Here is a 22,139-nt window from a genome sequence, read left to right as displayed (position 1 = left end):
CTTTGGCCCTTGGCATTGGGGTGACTAAGTACACTGGGTACATTTGGTCTCCCTCCATAACATAGTGGCTTAGAATTTGAGAGGGTGGACTCGTTGGCTTAAGGGTTTCATAGGTAGGAACTTCTAGAATTTTCCCTTGTCCCTTTCTTTGAAGATTTCCATCAAGGTTAGCTGACATGTGCAATTTGTAGGCTGGTTAAGGTGGTGCATTGTGGAGAGCAGATACTGGGCAAGGCCAATGGTTGCCTTGGGTTTGCTGTCAAGTCTTGAGGTAGAGCACGGGCTTGAGCAGCCCTCTGCTGATAGCAGTTTGTGATTTTGTGATTTCCCCATCTTTGGCAATATGTGCAATAGAGGTTTGGATGGGGTCACAAATGTGGACACTCTGTGCTAGTATGGTTCTCGCTCGACAGATCGAGCACCATACAAGCTCCCTCTTTGGATAGAGATGGGGTTGGCCGACCTGATCCTGCGGTTCTCCAATGTTGGGTTATTTGCTGCATTAATGCAGCGGCCAACTGCTCAACTTGCTATCTGCTTGTGGACTCTTTGCTCTTTCCATCTAATTGGTCTTGAAAGAGGCTTCTGATATGTCCTCATGAAGTTCGTGGGAATGTGTTCCCTTGAAATTGTCCTCAAAGTCCATAGCACTCCTACAACATTACTTGAAGGAGGTATGGGACTTGGCATATAATGCAAGGGTATGTCGTCTAGACCTTCCAGGAATCTCCCTATGAGGATTTTATTAGAAAACTTGTCTCTGGCACTGTAGCGCAACGAGAATGGAGATATCTAACTCTATCGATATAGTCCCAGATGGTTTCACCATCCCTTTGTTTGACATTGTGTAACTGCTCCATCGGACTCCATCTAGTTCCGTGGCAAGAATATCCTACCTAAAGAGAATGTGGGGAAGAGAGAAAGCTTGAGTTCCTTGCAAGCAAACACACACACACACACACACAAAAGAGAGAGAGTGCAAGACACAAGAGAGATGGATGGCTGAATTTTCTTCTATCTTTTTCTCTTCTCTATAACCATATAACTAAAAGATAAGAGTACATACATAAAGGGAAAGTACTTTCCTACAACAACATACAAAGTGGTCAGTCTATAGTGTGAACTCGACTATATGAGCTTGCACTATAACTATGCCATAACTCTAGTACTCCAAAGTGAATATCACACAGCCTGTCACGCGACTGGCGGCATATCAACGATAACCTCACCAACCATGCCAGTGGCATAAGTGCGAAAGCTGTCACCCAAGCGGGTCATCAATGTCCGTCTCGTAGCACTAGTTGAGCTCGATGCCTCAATACTCCGCCTCAAGCTCAACTTCACACACTGCACTCCATGTACCTACATCTCTGACCTCAACCTGCCTGACTATGGACTAACATTGAATCCACTGCTAGAGGACTCTCCAGGTCCACTAAGCACCTATGATTGCTGCTCTACATGTGGTGCAGCATCAACACTTCTTACATCTGCATCTTCTGTTGCCTTCACTGCCGGTGCATACCAACTACTCACCTCGTCAAAGACAACATCTTTGCTTACTTGCATCTCACGAGTGGTAGGGTTATAACAGCTATAACCTTTCTGCTCCATAGCATAACCAATAAAGATGCATTTCTTTGCCTTTGGATCCAACTTTGTTCTCACTTCATCAAGAACATGTACATATGCAATACACCTAAACACTTTTAAGTGAAACACATTCGATCTTATGCTTGTAAACTTTTGTTCAGGTGTCGTACCATGAATAGCTTCAGTGGGTGTCTTGTTCATAATGTACACAACAGTTGCTACTGCTTTTGTCCAAAAATAATGTGGCATATTCTTTTCAGCCATCAAGGCACGTGCCACTTCTATAATGTGCCTGTTTTTTCTTTCTGCAACACCATTCTGTTGCAGAGTGTACCAACATATAAATTGTCTCTTGATTCCCTGCGTCCTTAGGAAATTGTTGAACTCATTGGAGAAATATTATCCCCCACCATCTAATCTCAAGAATTTTATTTGAATGCCTTTTTCCTTCTCAACCAAGGCTTTAAATCTCTAAAAGTGAGAAAACACATCAATTTTCTCCTTCATGAAGTAAACCCATGCTTTTCTAGTGTGCTTCATCAATGAATGTAACATAATACCTATAACTTGCAATTGTTGTAGTCTTGGTAGGTCCCATACATCTGAATGTATGACATCTAATGGCCTTGCACTGACATGCTTTTCATGTGGGAAAGCATGTTTGGCTTGCTTACCAAGCTGGCATGCTTCACATACTTTGTGCATACTATCAATCTTAAACTTTGGCAAACCTATATTTTAGGCCTGCGTAGACTTCAGTCGTCGCTGTATATTCACATGACCAATGCACTTGTGCCCTATGTCAATATCTACAATGACAGTTGTTCCATGCATACATATGGTTGCCTTTACTTCAGGCATGTTCACAGCTAAAGTAAACATCCTGCCATTTCTATTACCCTTTGCAACCAAGTGACACTGATTTTTAAAGCCTTCCATAAAACATCCTTGAGGATTAAACATCACTTGGAGACCCTCCTCAACTATCTGTCAAACAGAAACCAGGTTCTTTCTAATATTTGCAACATAAAGTACATCTTCCAAGTACTTTACTTTGCCATCCTGCATAGACAATGACACTTTACCAACATGCGCACTATCATCACATAACTTGGTTTTTCCATTTTCTATATGTCTCTAAACCACTTAGCATGATTGGTCATGTGGTTAGAGGCGCCAAAATCCACATACCATGTATCTTGAGATCATGACATATCTCCTATTATGAAACTAAGCATGTGCTGCATCACAAACAGCTGCTCACTTCTATCATCACCTCCATGTTTATTAGATGATGCATACTTGCCTTGCTGTAGCTTCCACTTTTAATGTCATTCTGCTTTTTATAGCAGTCCTTTGCCATGTGTCTTGGTTTGCCACAATAATAGCACTCTATGCTATTTGCATTCTGATTTCTTTGCCAACCACCTCGACCTCTTTGGCTCCCCTTGCCTCTAGACTAGCCTCTTCCACTTGTGTATGATTGCTACGAATCATTGGACTATTGTTGTCCAGAATTCTGATTTCCTTGTTGGCCACTATCTTGGCCTCAAACATGACCTCTACCTCTGCCTCTACCTAAATTGGAGTAGAAGGCTTGTTCTGATGTGTTCTTGCTTTGTGAAGAAGAGTCCTCACCTAAAGATTTTTCTTCTATGCTCACCATAGACACCAAGTCCCGAAAGTTGGGAATATTCTCCTTGATTGTAATGGAGGTTTGAATGGCTTGTACTCTTTGCCAAGCCCATTTAAACAGACACTTACCAAGTCATCATCTTCCACTGATACATTGATAGACCCAAGGGATTTAACAATGCCCTTGATCTTTAAAGCATACTCATTGATTAACATGCTTTTCTTTTCCACATTATCCAACTCCTACTTTAGTTGTAATTTCCTTGCTTTTGTGCTGGTCTGGGACATCTGCAACATCAGATTCTGCCACATAACTACTGGAGTGTTGGCATCCTGTATGTGTCCTATCATCGTGTCTGTGACACTAATGGAAAGCCAATAAATGACTTTCCTTGCATCCTGGTTCCAATACTTGAATGCCTTTATGTCCGTTGGAGTGGCATTCTCTTCAGACAACTGAGGAGGCTTCTCATTGTCTCCTTCGATATAGTCCCAAAATCCTTTACCCACCATAAGGAAATTAGTCATTTTGAACTTTCAGACATGGAAGTTGTTATTGTCTAGCTTCTCACTGACAATCTGATTAATCGTTTCACAAGACATGTTTTCTTGCAACAATTAGAAAGCTACAACATAAAATTTCTGTATGCAATATATAACACAACAGTATGCAATATATAACACAACAGTATCTTCTGTGACTACTGCAGCGATACTTTAATACAACCTGTAGGTCACCAGATCTTACCAAAGTACATGTACATACACCCAATGTCAACAATTTCTGTATGCAATATATAACATAACAGTATCTTCTGTGACTACTGCAGCGATACTTTAATACAACCTGTAGGTCACCAGATCTTACCAAAGTACATGTACATACACCCAATGTCAACAATACATGTGCAAACACTGTCTGCACTCCCAAAATGCACAGCTGCACTGCAATAACCACATTTTGATCAGAGACAATTCTCAACCAAAACTTCCCGAAACTATCAAAAATACCTTATAGTGATAGAACCGAGAGTGAGACGCACCTGAAACCATAGTTGTAATATCACCCGAGATATCAAGCACCCCAGAAGTCTGCCCACTATGGAGGTTCAGCGTTGAGAGTCTCCTCTTGTGTTTCTTCTCTTAGACTCAATAGAGGGATCTCTGTGTTTGTACGTGATGGTTGTTTTTGGTTTTTAAAAGGCATTCTATAAGGCATTTGTTTCCTTTTCTCTAGGGGGTGCCGCATTTGTTTCCTTTTCTCTAGGAGGCCCTAAGGAATTTTTTTGTTGTTTAACTCATGATTAGAGCTCACAATGGAGCGTTCCTCCGCAAGCACCACTCCCTGCGGGTGAACACGTCCTTAAAGAACAGTCTTATTGCATCTAGGTGTGGAAAGACCCTTTTAAGGCGGACGCCCGAAGCTTAAGTTAGTTCACTCGTGTCGTCAAAACTGTAGGAAGCTGGTGCGTTCTTGCTGCAGCGCGCTCTCTCTCTCTCGCGCGCGTGCACTGATACACACGGACGCACGCACGCACGCACGCTCGCTCTCACACACATTGCTTTGTATGTTTATTCGATGTTCGTGTATTTCAACAAGAAAGTTAGCATGCCCGGTGGCACCCGATTGAGGAGCCTCGCCTGGAACTCTCAGCAAGGATGGCTGGCCTGCGGCGGCGACAATGGCCTGCTCAAGGTACTTTCTTAGCTGCCATTATATACGTTACCACATGCAATCGACAGCCTGCCCTCATGCAAACTAAGCGTCCAGGACACTTTGATCGTAAATGGCAACACACTTTTTTAAAAAAAAGTGTTATATCACCAAGAAACAATATACATTGTGAGAAGGCACTTTAGGGAGAAGTCACCCAAGGAAGAAAGCTATAAACAGTAGAAAAAGACTTTTTTTTTTTTAAAGTACACACCCGGGGCCCACTCAAGTGGGTGGAGCCGATTTCAAACTGTGGGATATCAATAGCTTAGAGTTGCCGGCAGTTCTACTTCAAACTGTGGGATATCAATAGCCTCCAGTTTTCCAAAAGAGTTTTCCTCCTTTGAACGATGGAAAACATCCTCGAAGGTTGTGAGTCAGTGCTTGTAAGAAATTCTTAGACTCCATGCAATGCCAAAGAAGATGGGGAATGGGCTTTGCATGTTGTCCACATCTACAACATCTATCACTATAGACGTGCCGATTTGCCAGAAAAGTAGAAACTGGAAGTATTCCCACAAGGCATCTCCGTAAGAATAGATGCTGTTTACAACCCCAAATCATTCGAAGCCTTTGTTTCCACCATTTAGTATTTCTTATGCAAGCCTCATAAGGTATTGGCATGAGGCTAAATCCACGGTGAAGGAAGCAACAATTTGTACACATTACTTGCCGAAAGCGGCTGCAGTATTAGTATTTTAGGAATACTAGGACTTTCCAAGGCCTATAAAAAGTGGACTTTGCTCATTGTTGAGACTCATTCAATCCAGCCAAGACTGAGTCATAGACTAGGCATAGATTAGGGTATCTACCTTTTAAGAAGACAGCCTATGGTTGTAAAGACTTGTAATACCTTTTTGTACATTATGAATATACTGATTGAATACTCAGCTATCGCTCTATCTCTTCTCTCTCTTTTGTATACATTTTGCATCAAGCATGTTCCAAGATGGTGTTTAGGGCTGAAAGAAGACTCCCAGAGCTTGTGCATGTGACATCTTTACAGGCTTGGGCCACAAAATGCGAACCATTGGGTAATTGTAGACCATGTAATTGCTCCTATGCAATTAAGAGATCCATATACATAAAAAGTGGATGTGTGGCAATCGCATAGAGCAATGCACTAAGAGGGCATCCTTGGCACACAAAATTTAGATTTTTGCAATGTCCACTTCAATGAAAGATCACGATTCACGACCAAAAACACACTGGGTAGTACTATCTTGATATAACAAAAAAAATAGCTTGTTGCATTTTACAACCAAAGCCCATTGCAGTCATGACCTCAGCTGTATAGTCCCATTGAACTATATCGAAAGCTTTCTCTACATCCACTTGCATAACAAGAACATTTTGATAAGTGTATTTGGCATATTCGATCGCCAGATATACATTAGCAATATTATCCATAATTTGTCTTCTGGGGACAAAACCATATTGTTGTGGATGCAAACAATGGAAAAGTAGATCGCCAATACGATTTGCAAGCATTTTAGTTGCCAATTTATAGATAACTGGCATTAACATGATTGGTTTCCAATCATTAAAGGATTCTCCCAATGCTTTTTTAGGTACCAAAGTCACAAGGCCTTCTTTCCAGGAATTAGGCATCCATGCAACATTAATCATGTTCAAGATCGGAAGTTTAAGCTCATCCCAGAAGGCAACAAAGAATTTAACCGTTAGACCATCCTAACCAGGTCCATGTGAAATAATGCATGTGTCAACTCTTCCTCAGTGAAGGGCAAATCATATCTGAAAGCAGATTCATTGTCAACAATGGGATACACACAATTCAAGAAATTTTTTCGAGCATCATGAACATCAATATTCACAATAGAAGAACTCTGAAATATGTGATGATAATGATTGACACATTCAGTTGCAAGCTCCATTTTTGTGGATGTCCATGTGCCATTAAATTTCTTAACACGCACAATTTTGTGTCTCTACCTATCAGCATGCAAGCTTTTGAAAAGTTGTTTCGATGAGCAACCTTTATCTTGGATTTGCTTACATCTCGATCGGATTCACCATTTTTGTATCTTTCTTTGTTGATTCACAAAAAGACACGCTTTGGCTTCGCACAACACATTTTGTTGATCTTGCGTAAGTGTTTGAAGATGGCTGAGTGTCGTGAGCAATTGGATTTGTCCCTTAGCCATTTCAACTTTTAGCTTGGCATCAGCAACACAGCACCTACCATAGTCAGCAATGACTATCTGCATTTGTTGCACAAAACGAAACCAAGCAGTGCCAACATTATCTAATAGCTGAGTAGAAAGCAGAGAAATGGCATCATGTACTAAAGCTCTGAAGGCATCATGCGAGAGATAGCTGTTATTTATGGGTAAATGGCAACACGCGCGTGCGCGCGCGCACACACACACACACACACATATAAGAGTTTTTTTTTTCAATTTAAAAAACTTCCCGAGGAAAAATGAACCAAAGATTTGAGTGAGTTCCTTTCTAATTGGCTTTATATGTCTTGATTTAGCCTAGAAAAAGTAAGTGATAAGTCTTCATACCTACTAAGTATTTGATTAGCTTTCAATGGCATATCTTCGAGCTGCTTAGTCTTAATGAACAAGAGGCCAAGACATCTTTGATCATGATATTGAAAGAGTTGTAACAAAGGTCGGAGAGAGTGAAAGAGTTAACTTATAGTTGGTGCACCCAGCAACCCTTTAGACAATATGGTGGTGTTAGCAAGATCTGAACTGGGAGTGTTGAGAGTGACAGAGCACATTACGGATTCCAACACGGTCACCGAGGCAGTTATAACATGTTATAGCCAAGAAGGAGACAATGTACACCATTCCTCAATTTATTTAATTGCTCCAAAGAAAATATGCAAGTGATAGTTGTAGATAGGTGCATGTATGTATGGGTACAAATATGTATGTATATATGTACACACAGGTACATGCAGAGAAGAAAAATAATGGTACATATGGATATATGTACACACAGGTACATATGGAGAAGAAAATAATTGAATAATCAAATATTCAAAACTAATTTATGTGTCCATGTAAATGTAGATGCAGATATGTGTTTTCAGGTATGTGTATGTATTGCATGTATGCATGCATGTGTACATACTATCATTTAAACCAATACTAGATTGATTTTTGATGTATTATGTTACCATATCCAGGTCTTAAAACTTCCCGGACCAGGAGCTTCCAATGACAATGAAGTGAAGAAGGATCCATTTGCTGCAGCACAATCTAACCTTTCCATGAATCAAACATTGGAAGGTCACCAGGGTTCTGTTCTTGTCGTGCGATGGAATGAGAACTACCGAAAGCTCACATCCAGTGATGATAGGGGTCTCATTATTGTCTGGATTCTCCACAAGGTTGCCAACCTTTCCTCTATGGATTTCACACAAACTTCGAGTGCTTGTCTGGCAAGTGTATTGCTCACACTATCCTTTGGTATGCAAAATAGCATATTCCCCTGGTGCATCAAAGAACGTCGATTTGCCTTGTGTGCATATGGAGTCCGATGTATGCTTATTTTTCTTTGTAAATGTAAACTCATTTTTTCTTTTTGTCAATTTTTACGATGTGTGTTTGTGTAAGCTCATGCACACACACACTCCTAACAAGGTTGTTGATTGCATGATCGATTGTAGACTATTCAAATACTTTGATGTGATTCACTTACTTGCACCATGCTCAAATATGCCACAGTGAATGCATTTTTGAACTATCAGGTACAAACAGCTATGCTATGATTCTTGTGTAGGAAATAGAGCATTGGGCACACTGCCTAAGCGATGCCATGCCTATGAGTGATAGCATTGTGGCACAAGGAGCTACTTAGATGTTACACATTTCCACTCTCAAATAGATGAGCATAATTACAGGCGAAATTCCGGTTCTCTAGATTTCTCATTTTTGTTTTTGTTTCCCATTTCCTACTCTGCTCTCAAGATATCCCCGCACTAAATTTCTCCAAATCTCCTCACTCTCTTCTCCAAATCATGATCTACCACAAGTTTCTTCTCTATTTCTGTCAACTTTTATTATCTTTTTTTCAACTTTACTCTTCATTTGTAATATATTATGTAAGACTTGCTGCTTTCTAGCTGCTTACAATTCCTAGTTTTAGGCCATTTCCATTGTGCAAAGTTACTGTTTCCATACTGCATGATTATGGAGATGAAGCGAGTGCCTATAACTATGAGATAAGGCTAGTGCTTGTAATTATGGAGATGAGGCTAGTGCCCAAATAATGTGGCATGCTGCCATTGTGTCCACTACAAGATGCGCACAACATCCCTCCTTGCCTCCCCTCTGCCAAAAAACCCAATCCTTCAGACTATGCCTCCCTTTGTGAAAGAGCAAGGATCAAACTTACTCAAAAACCATGTGACAAATCCAACATGGGCACGACATAACAGAAATAGGATCCTCAACAATTAGCTATGTGTGCCTCACCTCTGTGCCCCATATGCGCCTCAGAGGAGTTCCCAGTTAGCGAGCCCAATCTATCCTGCAGGTCAGAAGCCCTCGATCTAGAGCACTACAACCCTTCAACTGACAGAGACAGATCCTGCATATTCTCCGCTGATATGACATGCTCCCATAACAGAGGCCTGACATTCCCTCTGCCATCAGATCTGATCTAGCCTAGGCGGGTATTGTTATTAGCTCACGGCATATCTCACTATACACAAGATTATCTGTTGATTACATATACATGCACTAGTGTTAGATGTTTTCGTTTTACCTTTTCTTTCAGTTTTCCATGGCTGGTGTATCCATGGTACCATTGTATTACTTTTGGTCTCATAGACCCTTGGGGTCTTTCGCAGACGTCAATATTACGATCTTTCTTTCTTTCTTTCTTTCTCTCTCATATACCCTTTGAGTCTTTTGAACAGTGATATCTTTATTTCTTTCTCTCATTAGCATGATCAGCTGAGGAGGATGAGTCATGACATCATTAGTTGTGTCTTGCTGTACTATCTCCCGTTCATCCCACATAGTGACATTGTATCAGCCATTTGGCTCTCATAGCACCGTTAGCTAGCTGTATTCATTGTACTATTTTGTGGTCTTATAGACCCTCGGGGTCTTTTAAAGACATTATTACGGCTCTCTCTCTCATAGACCCTCCACGACTAGCACTAGAGTCCTCTATGCAATTATACTACGAGAGGGAGAGGGAGCGATTGAGACGAGCTGGACTGCCCTCCTCAGCGATACGGCCACCACCATTACCGACACATGCATGGTGATAGAATGTGCAGCGGAAGAAGGGAAAGTGGAATCACATGAGGGAGAGAGAGAGAGAGAGAGAGAGAGAGAGATGGAGAGGAAACAGAGGTGAGAACGTGCTCTCAATATCATCAACAAAAGGAATACATGTCCCGAGCAAGAGGGGAGAAAACCTCGTATGTGAGGGACTGCAGCAAACAATGCTAAGCAAGCAGTGAAGAATGAGGGAGGCAAGCCAGCTATATATATGCCCATCATAGTTGTTACGAGGCGCACCTCTAATGGTTCGAGGCGTACGACTGCCTGATCGAGGCGTCCACCATTTTTTTTTTTTGTTGTTGTGCTGGTTTGAGTCTTTAGAAGAGGGCTTTAAGTGCCCAAGGCAGCCCCTCTCACACAGTGCACACACTCTCTCTCCCTCATTCTCTCCCTCCCTCCCTTAAGCCTTTCTCTCCCTCCCTCCCTTAAGCCTTTCTCAAGACCCAAAGTTCAAAGTTCAAAGTTCAAACACACTAGGATGATGATGTTTTTTATACCCACTTTTGGAGCTCTCTCTATACTCTACGGGTTCATTTCATTTTACTTTGTACCCTTGAATCTTGATGATGTATCCAGAATCCAAGAATCCAGATGATGATGATGATGATGGACTATTTTGGTCTCATAGGTCGTTTTGGCCTTTTGCAGACGTTTAATACAGCTTTCTTTCTTTCACACACACACACTCTCTCTCCCTCTCTCATACACACCCTCTCTCTCCCAGCATAGACGGAGGTTGCAGCGGCAGATTCGGATTATTCTTGCGAGGCATGCGGGAAACCCAGTCAGGGTGCTGACCACAGAGGATATTGAGGAGATCCGCCAGTGTCCGATGCGGCACATATTATGAGATGGAGGCACCTCCATAGTGTACCCCTCCGTCCCACATGATATTGTATCCCCTCACTATATTCCACTCACCTCCATAGCGTACCCCCCCCCCCCCCTCGCTATATTCCAGTTCCAGTTTCATTTTCTAGGTGCCAGTAGTATCATCTTTATTTTTCATTTTCTGGGTTTTTTATCCAGACATTGTATCAGATCCACCATGATGTAACTTTTGGTCTCATAGGTCATTATTGTTGGAAATAAGTGCACACTAGGTGTACTATTTCTAGTCTAGTTTCACTTAAGTCTTTGTGTCTTGAGTCTAGTGCCATGTGGCACCTCTACATTTATCCCATAAGTCAATCTACTCAATCTTGTACTTCTCACCTATATATTGTAGGTGTCACATCAATGAAAGCATCAATCTTGTGTCTTGTCTACACTCATCTCAAGGTAACTCTTTGTCTTCCATTTTTTTGTTTTTGTTCTTGTTCCATTTCTAGTCTGCTCTAGCTTTCATGTTTCACTACATGGTATCAGAGCAAGTTTTTAGGGTTTCCCTGTTTTTCTTATGAGCTTTCGCCATTCTCTCCAAGTTGTCCCACTCAACTCAGCGCAGCCCATCTGTTGCCCTGCGTAGATCTGCACATGTTGTGTAACTTGACTTGCATTTGTTGTCCAACGTCGCCTCTCAAGCTGCACGTGCTGCCCAGCACATTCTGAACCACCCTGCGCTGGCCTGAACCTTCTGTCCGCCAGCTTTTGCTGTCCGCCGGCCTGTTTTCCAGTTGCTGCTGCTGGCGCTTCATCCTCTACAGGTTGCGCATCACTCCATACCTGCAGCTACTGTCGGCTTCCCTCTCTGGATGAGCAGCACTTGAGCTGTATTACACCTCTGCAGCAGTCTACGTCTATCTGCTGGAGGCGGTGTTTCTTCATCTACAGTCTACGCATCATCTAAAGGCAGCTCAGTCCTCTTGACGAATCTACAAGGTACTGTGCATTGTCTTCTTCAGTTTGCTGGTCAGTCCTTTTTCCTATCCTCATATCTGCAAACCGCTAGTTCCTCATGCTTCGATGGGCTGTCACATGCTATGGCCCTGACAAGTGGTGAGAGAGCAGGCTTCTAAAAACAGTTTGGATCTCTTCTTTCATTCATTTCTGCAATCTTGTAAGGGAATAGACACTGCCCTTGCATTTTAGCAAGAGGTAAGACCTTCCCACATGGCCTCTTCTACTCATTCTCTCATGTCTATCGACAAATTCAATGGCTCCAACTTTCATACTTGGCAAATCAAAATCAAGTGCCATCTTATGAAAGAAGGTCTTTGGGACATTGTTCACCATGCTGCTCCCGAAGATTCCGACATTGAGCAAGTTATCACTTATGCTCCCACTGCTAAGAATGACAAAGCCTATGCTATCATCCTGCTCGGTCTTGGAGATGATTACATTCATCACATCTCCGACATACAGTCTGCTTCTCGAGCATGGATCACTTTGGATACCCTTTTTGGACCCCGCTCTAAAAATTCTAAGATTGCACTTATGATCTCATTCTTTGATCTATATATGCAGGAGGGAGCTACTATAGCCTCTCATGTCAATTATTTTCGCAGTCTTATGGTTCAGCTTGCTTCAGTGAAGTCCCCCATCTCCGAAGATATTGCTATTGCTGTGCTTCTCAAAAGCTTACCTGACACCTATGCTACTCTTGTCACTACCTTCAAGTATCACAATAATCCTACTCTTGAAGGTATCATCAATGCTCTCCAAGAAGAGGAAAGAACCAAACAACAAAAGGTAACTGACACTGCATTTTTAGCAAAGAAAGGAGGATCTAAGGTAAGAAAGCCTTGCACCCATTGTGGAAAAACTAATCATTTGGAGAAGGACTGCTTCAAGGCTCATCCATGCACCATTTGTGGCCGTGATAATCACCGCGAAAAGGACTGCTACTCTAAAACCTCTACATCAGCCCCTGCATCTGCCTCAGCACATGTTGCTGCAGCATCTACAACAACAGATCTTGCTGTTCATTCCTCACATGATGAGGAATGGGCTTTCTGATTACTTCACCTTTCTTGTCTACCACTTTGACCACCGATGATGTAGGTCAAGGGGTTCTAGTGTCTTACTCATTATGCTTTTTGACCTCTCTCTTGTCCCTACCCAAGAGGCAGCGATTGCCCTTGAGGAGGGGTTGTCTTCAAGGTCCATCTGTTTGTCTACAGTCAGTCTTCTGTCTATCTAGTCTTATCTGTCTATCTATCTGTTGTCTGTCTATCTGTCTATCAATCTGACTGTGTCTTGTTTTAGATCCATCTTGTCCCTACCCTTGTGGACCCATATGAGGATATCACTTGAGGAGGGGTGTCTCAGGATCTTTTTGTCTCTCATGTCTTGTCTCTCAGTCTATCAGTCTTTATGTCTATCTTCTAGTCTTGTCTTTTTTTTCTTCCTCCTAGTGTCCACTTAAGGAGGGTGTTGGAAATAAGTGCACACTAGGTGTACTATTTCTAGTCTAGTTTCACTTAAGTCTTTGTGTCTTGAGTCTAGTGCCATGTGGCACCTCTACATTTATCCCATAAGTCAATCTGCTCAATCTTGTACTTCTCACCTATATATTGTAGGTGTCACATCAATGAAAGCATCAATCTTGTGTCTTGTCTACACTCATCTCAAGGTAACTCTTTGTCTTCCATTTTTTTGTTTTTGTTCTTGTTCCATTTCTAGTCTGCTCTAGCTTTCATGTTTCACTACAATTATGGCCTTTTGAAGACGTTAATATAACTTTCATTTCATTTCATTTCTCCCTCCCTCAGGGCACATACATACACACTCTCGTCTCTCTCTCTCTCTCAACTTTCACTATATATATTATATCTATCTATCACTATATATATATATATATATATATATATATATATATATATATATATATATATATATATATATATATATATATATATATATACTAATGTCTCTAAAAAATATGAGTCTTTCGAGGCGCATACCATACCCGCCTCGTACCAACCGCCTCTGACGTCCCTAACAACCTTGATGCCCATGAGTAGGCAGCCGTTTGGAGATAAAATCCTCCACGACTGGGAAAATACCCAAGACTCCATAAAATGAGGAATAATGTGGGAAAATATATGTGAGGGGTGACCAGTCCCTCTGTCTAACGTGGTCAGCCCTAGAGGCTAAAATAGGACACCAAACATGAAGTCAGCAAGAAGGGGATGATGTCTAGCACCCCCTCTCAGCATTGGATGCTGAGTGAACTCCAAGAAGCCAGAGACGTCGTCCTCGATCAAAGATGAAAGACTACAGAAACAGGTACCAAGAAAGCTCCACAAGCAATCTCCTGAGCAACTCAGCTACAAAAGCAACAGAACAAGCTGCTAGGTACACCGCTCCTCTGGAAGAAAACAACCATGTAGGCTGCGAAGTGCTGCTCCAAATAATGGTTCCAAACCCAAGTGTAAGAACACTCCCCGAAGTCTGTCAGAATATGCAGCGGAAATGACAACTAAACTTGGGTAGACAAGAGCAAGTAGACTGCAGAAAATAATCAGCACAAGAAACACAGAGAGATGGGTGTGTAAACTCTTCTCTATACACAAGATCCCGAAAAAGTGAATGAGAAAGTGGTGGGGGCTGAGGGGCAATATATACATCTCCATGTGAGCAGTCGGCCAGCTCCAGAAGGTGCCCACGACTGAGAAAATACCCACGACTGCTGAAAATAGCAGTCGGCCAGCTACAGATGCCTACGCCTGAGCAAAGCAAGTCGGCCAGCACTCCTACAGCCCACGACTGATGTAGATCAAGTCGGCCAGCAATAGGATGCTCTTGGCATCACCTGGCAGCCCTCCAACCACTAGGAAAAAATGGGAAAAATAGGGAAAAAATACGGGGAGTGTGGAAAAATGATATACGGGCGGGCACACTCACAATAGAGGCCCTGGTGTATACAAATAGACAGGAGATGACTTCTAACACCCCCTCTCAGCTCCTGGCTGTGAAACCAACCCCAGGGAGCTGGAGTGCCGCCTGAGCGTAGCCTGAGGTAGAGACTTCGTGAAGAGGTCCGCCGCATTGTCCTCCGTCGAACAATAAAGTAGCAAGATGTCACCCGCCAAGATCTTCTCACGAACAAAGTGATACTGTATCTCTATATGCTTGGTCCGGGCATGGAAAACCGGATTCCGAGCAATAGCTATACAACTCTGGTTATCACACTGGATGACTGTGGGCTCCCTCTGTGGAAACCCCATCTCGCCTAGCAGCCTCCGCAGCCATACAACCTCACAAGTAGCACCACAAGTAGCCCGATACTCTGCCTCTGTCGAAGAAAGGGCAATAGTTGGCTGCTTCTTGCTGCTCCAAGAAACTGCTCCTGAGCTGAGGGTAAAAGTGTATCCTGAAGTAGATCTCCTCGTGTCTGGATTGTTAGAAGTCATCTCCTGTCTAGTTTTATACACCAGGGCCTTTGTTGTGGGTGTGCCCGCCCTTATGAGGTGTTTTCCCATTTTTCCCCACACTCCGTATTTTTCCCCTATTTTTTCCCATTTTTCTGAGGCTTGGGAGGGCTGCCAGGTGATGCCAGGAGCACTCTGAAGCTGGCCGACTGCATCTGTAGCAGTCGTGGGCTGTCTGAGTGCTGGCCGACTTGTTCTGTGCAGACATGGGGCACCAGATGCTGGCCGACTGCTGTTTTTCAGCAGTCGTTGGTTTTGTCCAGTCGTGGGCCTCTTCCAGTGCTGGCCGACTGCCCTCTAGGGGAGTATATATAGCTCCTCAGCCCCCATGCCTTATTTGTATCATATCTTGGGATCTTCTTGTGTATATCAGAGCAAAGTTACACGCCTACATCTCTCTCTTTTTTTGTGCTGTTTTTTCTGCCTGCGTTTTTGCTTGTGTTCCCAGATTTGGTCATCATTTCCGCTGCATATTCTGACATGGTATCAGAGCCTAGGCTCTAGATAGATCTTGGGATTTGTGTGAGCAAGAGGGGGGCTGTTTTGTGGCTGATTGGTGGACTGTTCTGGACTGTTCGGGAAGAGGAGAAGCAAGAGGAAGGCGGGCTGATTTGCTGGACAGCCACTTGCAGGTATCAGTTCTTCTTTGTTCCCACCCACCCACCCTTTTCAGAGTACATCCCCGCTATGGCAGATTTGTTTGAGATGGCCGAGAGACATGTGAAGATCCCGACACTCCCCACGTTTCCGGTGGACCGTCAGTTGGACGGGAGCAACTACGGCATATGGAAGGTGATGATGGAATCCGTTCTGGAGTCCTACGATCTCGCCGATTTCGTCGTTGTTGGTGTTCCACGGCCGGAAGTAGAGGAAGGGGAGTTACCGTCAACCCGAAAGGACCGGGAGGCCCAGACGCAGATGTGGGATCGCGTCAACGCCAGGGTCCGTTCGTTTATTTTCCTCAACTGCACACCACAGGTAATCAATCATGTAAAGCACATGACGCTGGCCAGAGGTATATGGCAGCATTTGGCTTCTCTGTACAACAGGGTATCACCCATGAAGAGGATTTCTTTGGAAGTACAGATGCGGGTTATGAGCCCTGCAAAGTCGGCGACGATGCGGGAGCATATTAACAAGCTGCAGGCTCTTCAGCAGGAAGTTCTTCAGGCTGGGAAGGAGATATCGTTAGAGGACATGGCCATAACGTTGCTGTCACATTTGCCCTCTTCGTACTCAGCATTCTACTCGTCGTTGATTACCAGTGGCAGGCTCAGCACCATCACGTGGGAGGAGCTTGTGCCTATGGTCCTGGACCAGGAGGAACGATTTACGAACCCTCCTCAGGATGGAGGTTCGGAGGCCTTTACTGGCCAACGGTTGAAAGGCCGTAACACGGGCAAGGGGAAGGCTTCGTCGGAGAAGTCTTCTGAGAAGATGTCCGTTACTGACCGCGAGAAGCTGAAGGCAGAGAGGACCTGTAATGATTGTGGCGAGAAAGGCCACTACTGGAGGCAGTGTCCCAAGCGGAAGACCGAGAAGGGTGAAGACTCCTCAGCAATCACGAAGACTCTGGCTTTTGTGCACCTGGAGGTGATGGACACCGATGTTTCATTTTCTTCAGGCAGGGAGGAGATTGGAGGACTCTCCGCAATGGATACTCGGGAGTGGATTCTCGATAGTGGTGCTTCCAGGCACATGACTCCTTCCCGTTCCGGTTTACAGGATCTCTGCATGGTTTCTGGTCATATTCTTACTGGGGATACGTCCACTATCCCAGTTCACAGTGAGGGCAGGATGGAGATAGTTCCCGATGGCAGAGGGGGGAAGCATTCCTCCCAGGTGTTGTATGTTCCGGCACTTGGTTTTCATCTGTTGTCAGTGCATCAGGTTTGCAAGACTGGCGTACGGGTGGAGTTTGATGAGCATTTTGTTGCTCTCCGGGACAAAGCAACAGGCCAAGTGGTTTGGGAAGGTGGAGTGGAGAATGGAGTCTACAGGCTTTCAGCACTCTCTCTCCCAGGTCCTCAAGATTGTGATGAGTGGCAGTGTGGTAATAGCTACTCAGGTGTGGATACGCTGCAGGTACAGGCTTTCCGAGACCAGGTGGTGGATAGCTTACCAGTAGATGGCAGCAGTTGGCAGGAACTTTCCAGTACTGAGGTTGGTAGTTCTTGTGTTCGTGAGTCAGAGGAAGCTGAACAGGTCACTTATGCTCTGATGTCTCGTCGTGTTCGGGACATAGAACCTCCAGTAGATGAGGATGTTCTTTCCACGGGGACCTTTCGGAAAGCCAGGCAGGTGACAGGTGATTACTTGCAGAAGGAGGTGGTTTCTCCAGGCTTTGTGGTTCCGGATTCAGAGGGGGTGGTTGACAGGTTTCAGAAGGCCTTGCGTGGTCTTCAGAAGGTTTCCAGGACTTGCTTGTGCACCGTAACAGGTGTTGATCCTTGTGAGCAGTGTGATGTCTCTGTGACTCAGAAGCTGTATGGTTCATTGATCTGGTTGATGGACACCGGATTGGACGGGAGCTTCCTGATGAGGCAGTTGAGCTCTTGGTTGCAGATGTCTCTTTGGGAGGCAGGATCGCGTTTCCTGTGGTTTCTGCGGCATGCGAAGGATCAGAGACTCTTTTACACAGGAGGGGGATTGTTGGATGGAGTCCGACTCTGCGGTTGGAGTGACTCGGTTTGGGGAGGAGATCCGGACACGAGGGGATCTACTTCAGGCCCAGGAGCAGTTCTACGGAGCAGCAGGAGGAGGTTGCATGGCAGGTTTGGGCTTCCACTGGAGGAACCCTTGGTCATCCAGAGGCACTTTGTTCGTGAACAGATCGTTGCTGATGACATCTTGCTGGAGTTCTGTTCGACGGAGGACAGTACGGTGGACCTCTTCACGAAGTCGCTCTCAGGATTTGCTAGGCGGCACCCCAGCTCCCAGTGGTTGGTTACACAGCGAGGAGCTGAGAGGGGGTGTTAGAAGTCATCTCCTGTCTAGTTTTATACACCAGGGCCTTTGTTGTGGGTGTGCCCGCCCTTATGAGGTGTTTTCCCATTTTTCCCCACACTCCGTATTTTTCCCCTATTTTTTCCCATTTTTCTGAGGCTTGGGAGGGCTGCCAGGTGATGCCAGGAGCACTCTGAAGCTGGCCGACTGCATCTGTAGCAGTCGTGGGCTGTCTGAGTGCTGGCCGACTTGTTCTGTGCAGACATGGGGCACCAGATGCTGGCCGACTGCTGTTTTTCAGCAGTCGTTGGTTTTGTCTAGTCGTGGGCCTCTTCCAGTGCTGGCCGACTGCCCTCTAGGGGAGTATATATAGCTCCTTAGCCCCCATGCCTTATTTGTATCATATCTTGGGATCTTCTTGTGTATATCAGAGCAGAGTTACACGCCTACATCTCTCTCTTTTTTTGTGCTGTTTTTTCTGCCTGCGTTTTTGCTCTTGTGTTCCCAGATTTGGTCATCATTTCCGCTGCATATTCTGACATGGATCTCCTCCCCAATCTGAGTCACTCCAACCTTGGAGCTTGACTCCATTCCCTCCTGTGTAAAAGAGTCCCAGATCCTTCGTACTCTGCAGATACCGCAAGATCCGCAATCCTGCGTCCCAATGAGTCTTCAATGGAGTCTGCATAAAAGAGCTCAACAGCCCCACGGAGAAGCTCAAATCCAATCTGGTGTTCAGCAACCAGATCAATGAACCAACCAACTTCCGGTCCTGTGAGGCATCAACTGGCTCACAAGGATCTGTAACGGTTAACTTTGTGTTCGGGTCCATCGGCGAAGTAATAGGCTGGCAGTTCTCCATCCCAAAGGCCTCAAGCAACTCATGAACATACCGCTGCTGAGAGACGAAAAACCCCCTCTGGGTCTGCCAGATCTCCAATCCCAAGAAGAAGTGGAGTAAGCCTAAGTCGGTCATCTCAAACTCCTTTGACAAGGCAGCCTTCGTCACTCCAATGTGCTCCACATGACCGCCGGTGAGAATGAGATCATCCACATAAAGGATGATGAGTGTGACCATGCCGCGTTCCCGAAAGAGATACAGGTTCGGATCTGCAACCGATCTCTGAAATCCAGTCCGAATAAAGAAGGAATCAATCTTCTGATTCCAAGCCCTGGGAGCCTGCTTAAGACCATACAAGGCCTTACGTAACCTGTAAACCATCCCTTCCGATCCTGGAATAAGAAAACCTGGAGGCTGCTCAACGTACACCTCCTCCTGCAGGTCACCATTAAGGAACGCCGATTTTACATCCATCTGGTACACGGGCCACCTCTGAGAAGAAGCAAGGGCAAGAACGGTCCAAATCGTGGTCATCCGCGCTGTCGGTGCAAAGGTATCCTCGTAGTCGATGCCTGGCCGCTGAGCATAACCCTTAGCCACGAGCCTGGCTTTGTGTTTGTCCACCGACCCATCAGCCGCGTACTTGGTCTTAAAGACCCATTTGACACCAATGACCGACCGCTTCGACGGCCTCGGTACCAACTCCCAAGTGTTGTTCTTCTCGATGGCATCAAGTTCCACCTGCATGGCTTCCCTCCAAGTATCATGTGAAAGGGCTTCCTTTACGGAAGTGGGCTCTTTATCCCGCATGATACGAGACATTAGAGCATAGTTCACCTGAAGAAGCTCCGCTGTGTTGCTTTTATCTCGGACTCGATGTGATCTTCGAGGGCCGTCCTCTGTGGTCCACTCGGAGGGTGGCTCCGTGACACCTGACTCCCGAAGGGTGTCTAACAACCGCCTAGGTACTCGAACAGATCGTGGAGCCTCCTGTGTTCGCGGGGGCTCAACTCCAGTTGCGGGCTCAACCTCCTGTGATGACTGAGGTGGATCAACTGGAGTAGTATACTGGGAATTATCATCAGACTCCTCTGGATCTCCAAAAAGTGGCGGCTCCTCGACAGTGGATGCTGGAACATGCTCGTCCAAGACCACATCCCGGCTGACAACAATCTCGTTCCTCTCTGGATCATACAACCTGTATCCCTTGGAAAGAGAGTTATACCCCACAAATACCAGCTTGCGGGACTTGGAGTCAAGCTTCCCCCTCTGCTTCTTCGGAATATGTACATACGCGTCACTCCCAAAGACACGGAAGTGCGAGACATCGGGTTTCCAGCCAAAATATGCCTCAAATGGAGTCATATGGGGTACAGAAGTCGTCGGAGAGCGGTTAATGGTATGGACAGCTGTTGCCACAGCCTCACCCCAAAGTGGACGAGGAAGATCTCGATGCTCCAGCATGGTCCTCGCCATCTCCACCACAGTCCTGTTCTTACGTTCAACAACTCCATTCTCCGAAGGCGATCCGGTATTGGCCAATTCCCTCTTGATGCCATGATCTGCACAAAACCGGGAAAAAACAGTCGAGGAGAATTCACCTCCTTTGTCAACCCTGAGAGTCTTGACCTGAAATCCAGACTCTTTCTCCACCATCACGTGCCAATCCTTGAACCGAGCAAAAGCCTGGTCCTTCTGGGAAAGAAAGTAGACCCACATGAATCTGGTACAATCATCAACAAGCAGCATGAAGTAGAGAGATCCTCCGAAGGATGGTATCTGTTGTGGTCCACACAAGTCAGTGTGAATCAACTCCAATGGTTTCGAAGCCCGCCTAGAAGCCTGCTTCGGAAAGGATTCCCTGTGCTGCTTACCACGTATGCAAGAACTGCAGCGTCCTTGCCTACTACGAACATCTTGCAAGCCAACCACCATCTGGTCCCGGAAGGCGCGCCGCAAAGCATCCACATTTAAGTGGCCAAAACGAAAGTGCCACAAATCTCCGACCTGAGAGCCTGTCAGTGAGGAGAGTGCAGAGAGCTTGTAGATGCCATTCTCCACACCGCCTTCCCAAACAACTTTGCCTGTCTCACGGTCCCTTAGAGCAACTGAATGCTCCTCAAATTCCACCCGAAAGCCAGTCTCGCATACCTCATGCACTGACAAAAGATGAAAGCCCAGAGCAGGGACATAAAGAACACGGGAAGCATGCTTGGTCCCCTTGCCGTCGGGAATAATCTCCCTCCGGCCCTCACTATGAATCGGAATAGTGGAGTTATCGCCAATAAAGATACGACCTGGTTGCCGTTTCAGATCCAGGAAGAAGTCACGGGATGGAGTCATGTGCCTGGAAGCACCACTGTCGAGAATCCATTCCCGGGTATCCTTTGCGGTGAAGCCAACTGCCTCCTCGCTCGAAGATGATGAAGCATCGGAGTCCACCATCTCCAAGTGCACAAATGCCGAAGTCTTCGCAGCTGAGGCTGAGGAATCAGCACTCTTCCCTGTCCGCTTAGGGCACTTCCTCCAGTAGTGGCCTTTCTGGCCACAATCATTACACGATCTTTCGGCCTTCAGCTTCTCTCGTTCTGGATCAGGCTTCTTCTCAGAAGACTTCTCCGGTGAAGCCTTCTCTTTGCCCTTGTTGGTATTACGGCCTTTCGACCGTTGGCCAGTTAAGGCCTCCGAACCTCCGCCGTGAGGAGGGTTCGTGAAACGTTCCTCCTGGTCCAAGACCATTGGCACAAGCTCCTCCCAAGTAATGGTGCTGAGCCTGCCACTCGTGATCAACGAGGAATAGAAAGCGGAATACTGACCAG

The sequence above is a fragment of the Cibotium barometz genome, chromosome 62 (genome assembly GCF_041138505.1).
Source record: "Cibotium barometz isolate CiBa-2024 chromosome 62, ASM4113850v1, whole genome shotgun sequence".
NCBI lineage: Eukaryota > Viridiplantae > Streptophyta > Polypodiopsida > Cyatheales > Cibotiaceae > Cibotium > Cibotium barometz.
This window is presented reverse-complemented; position numbering follows the sequence as displayed.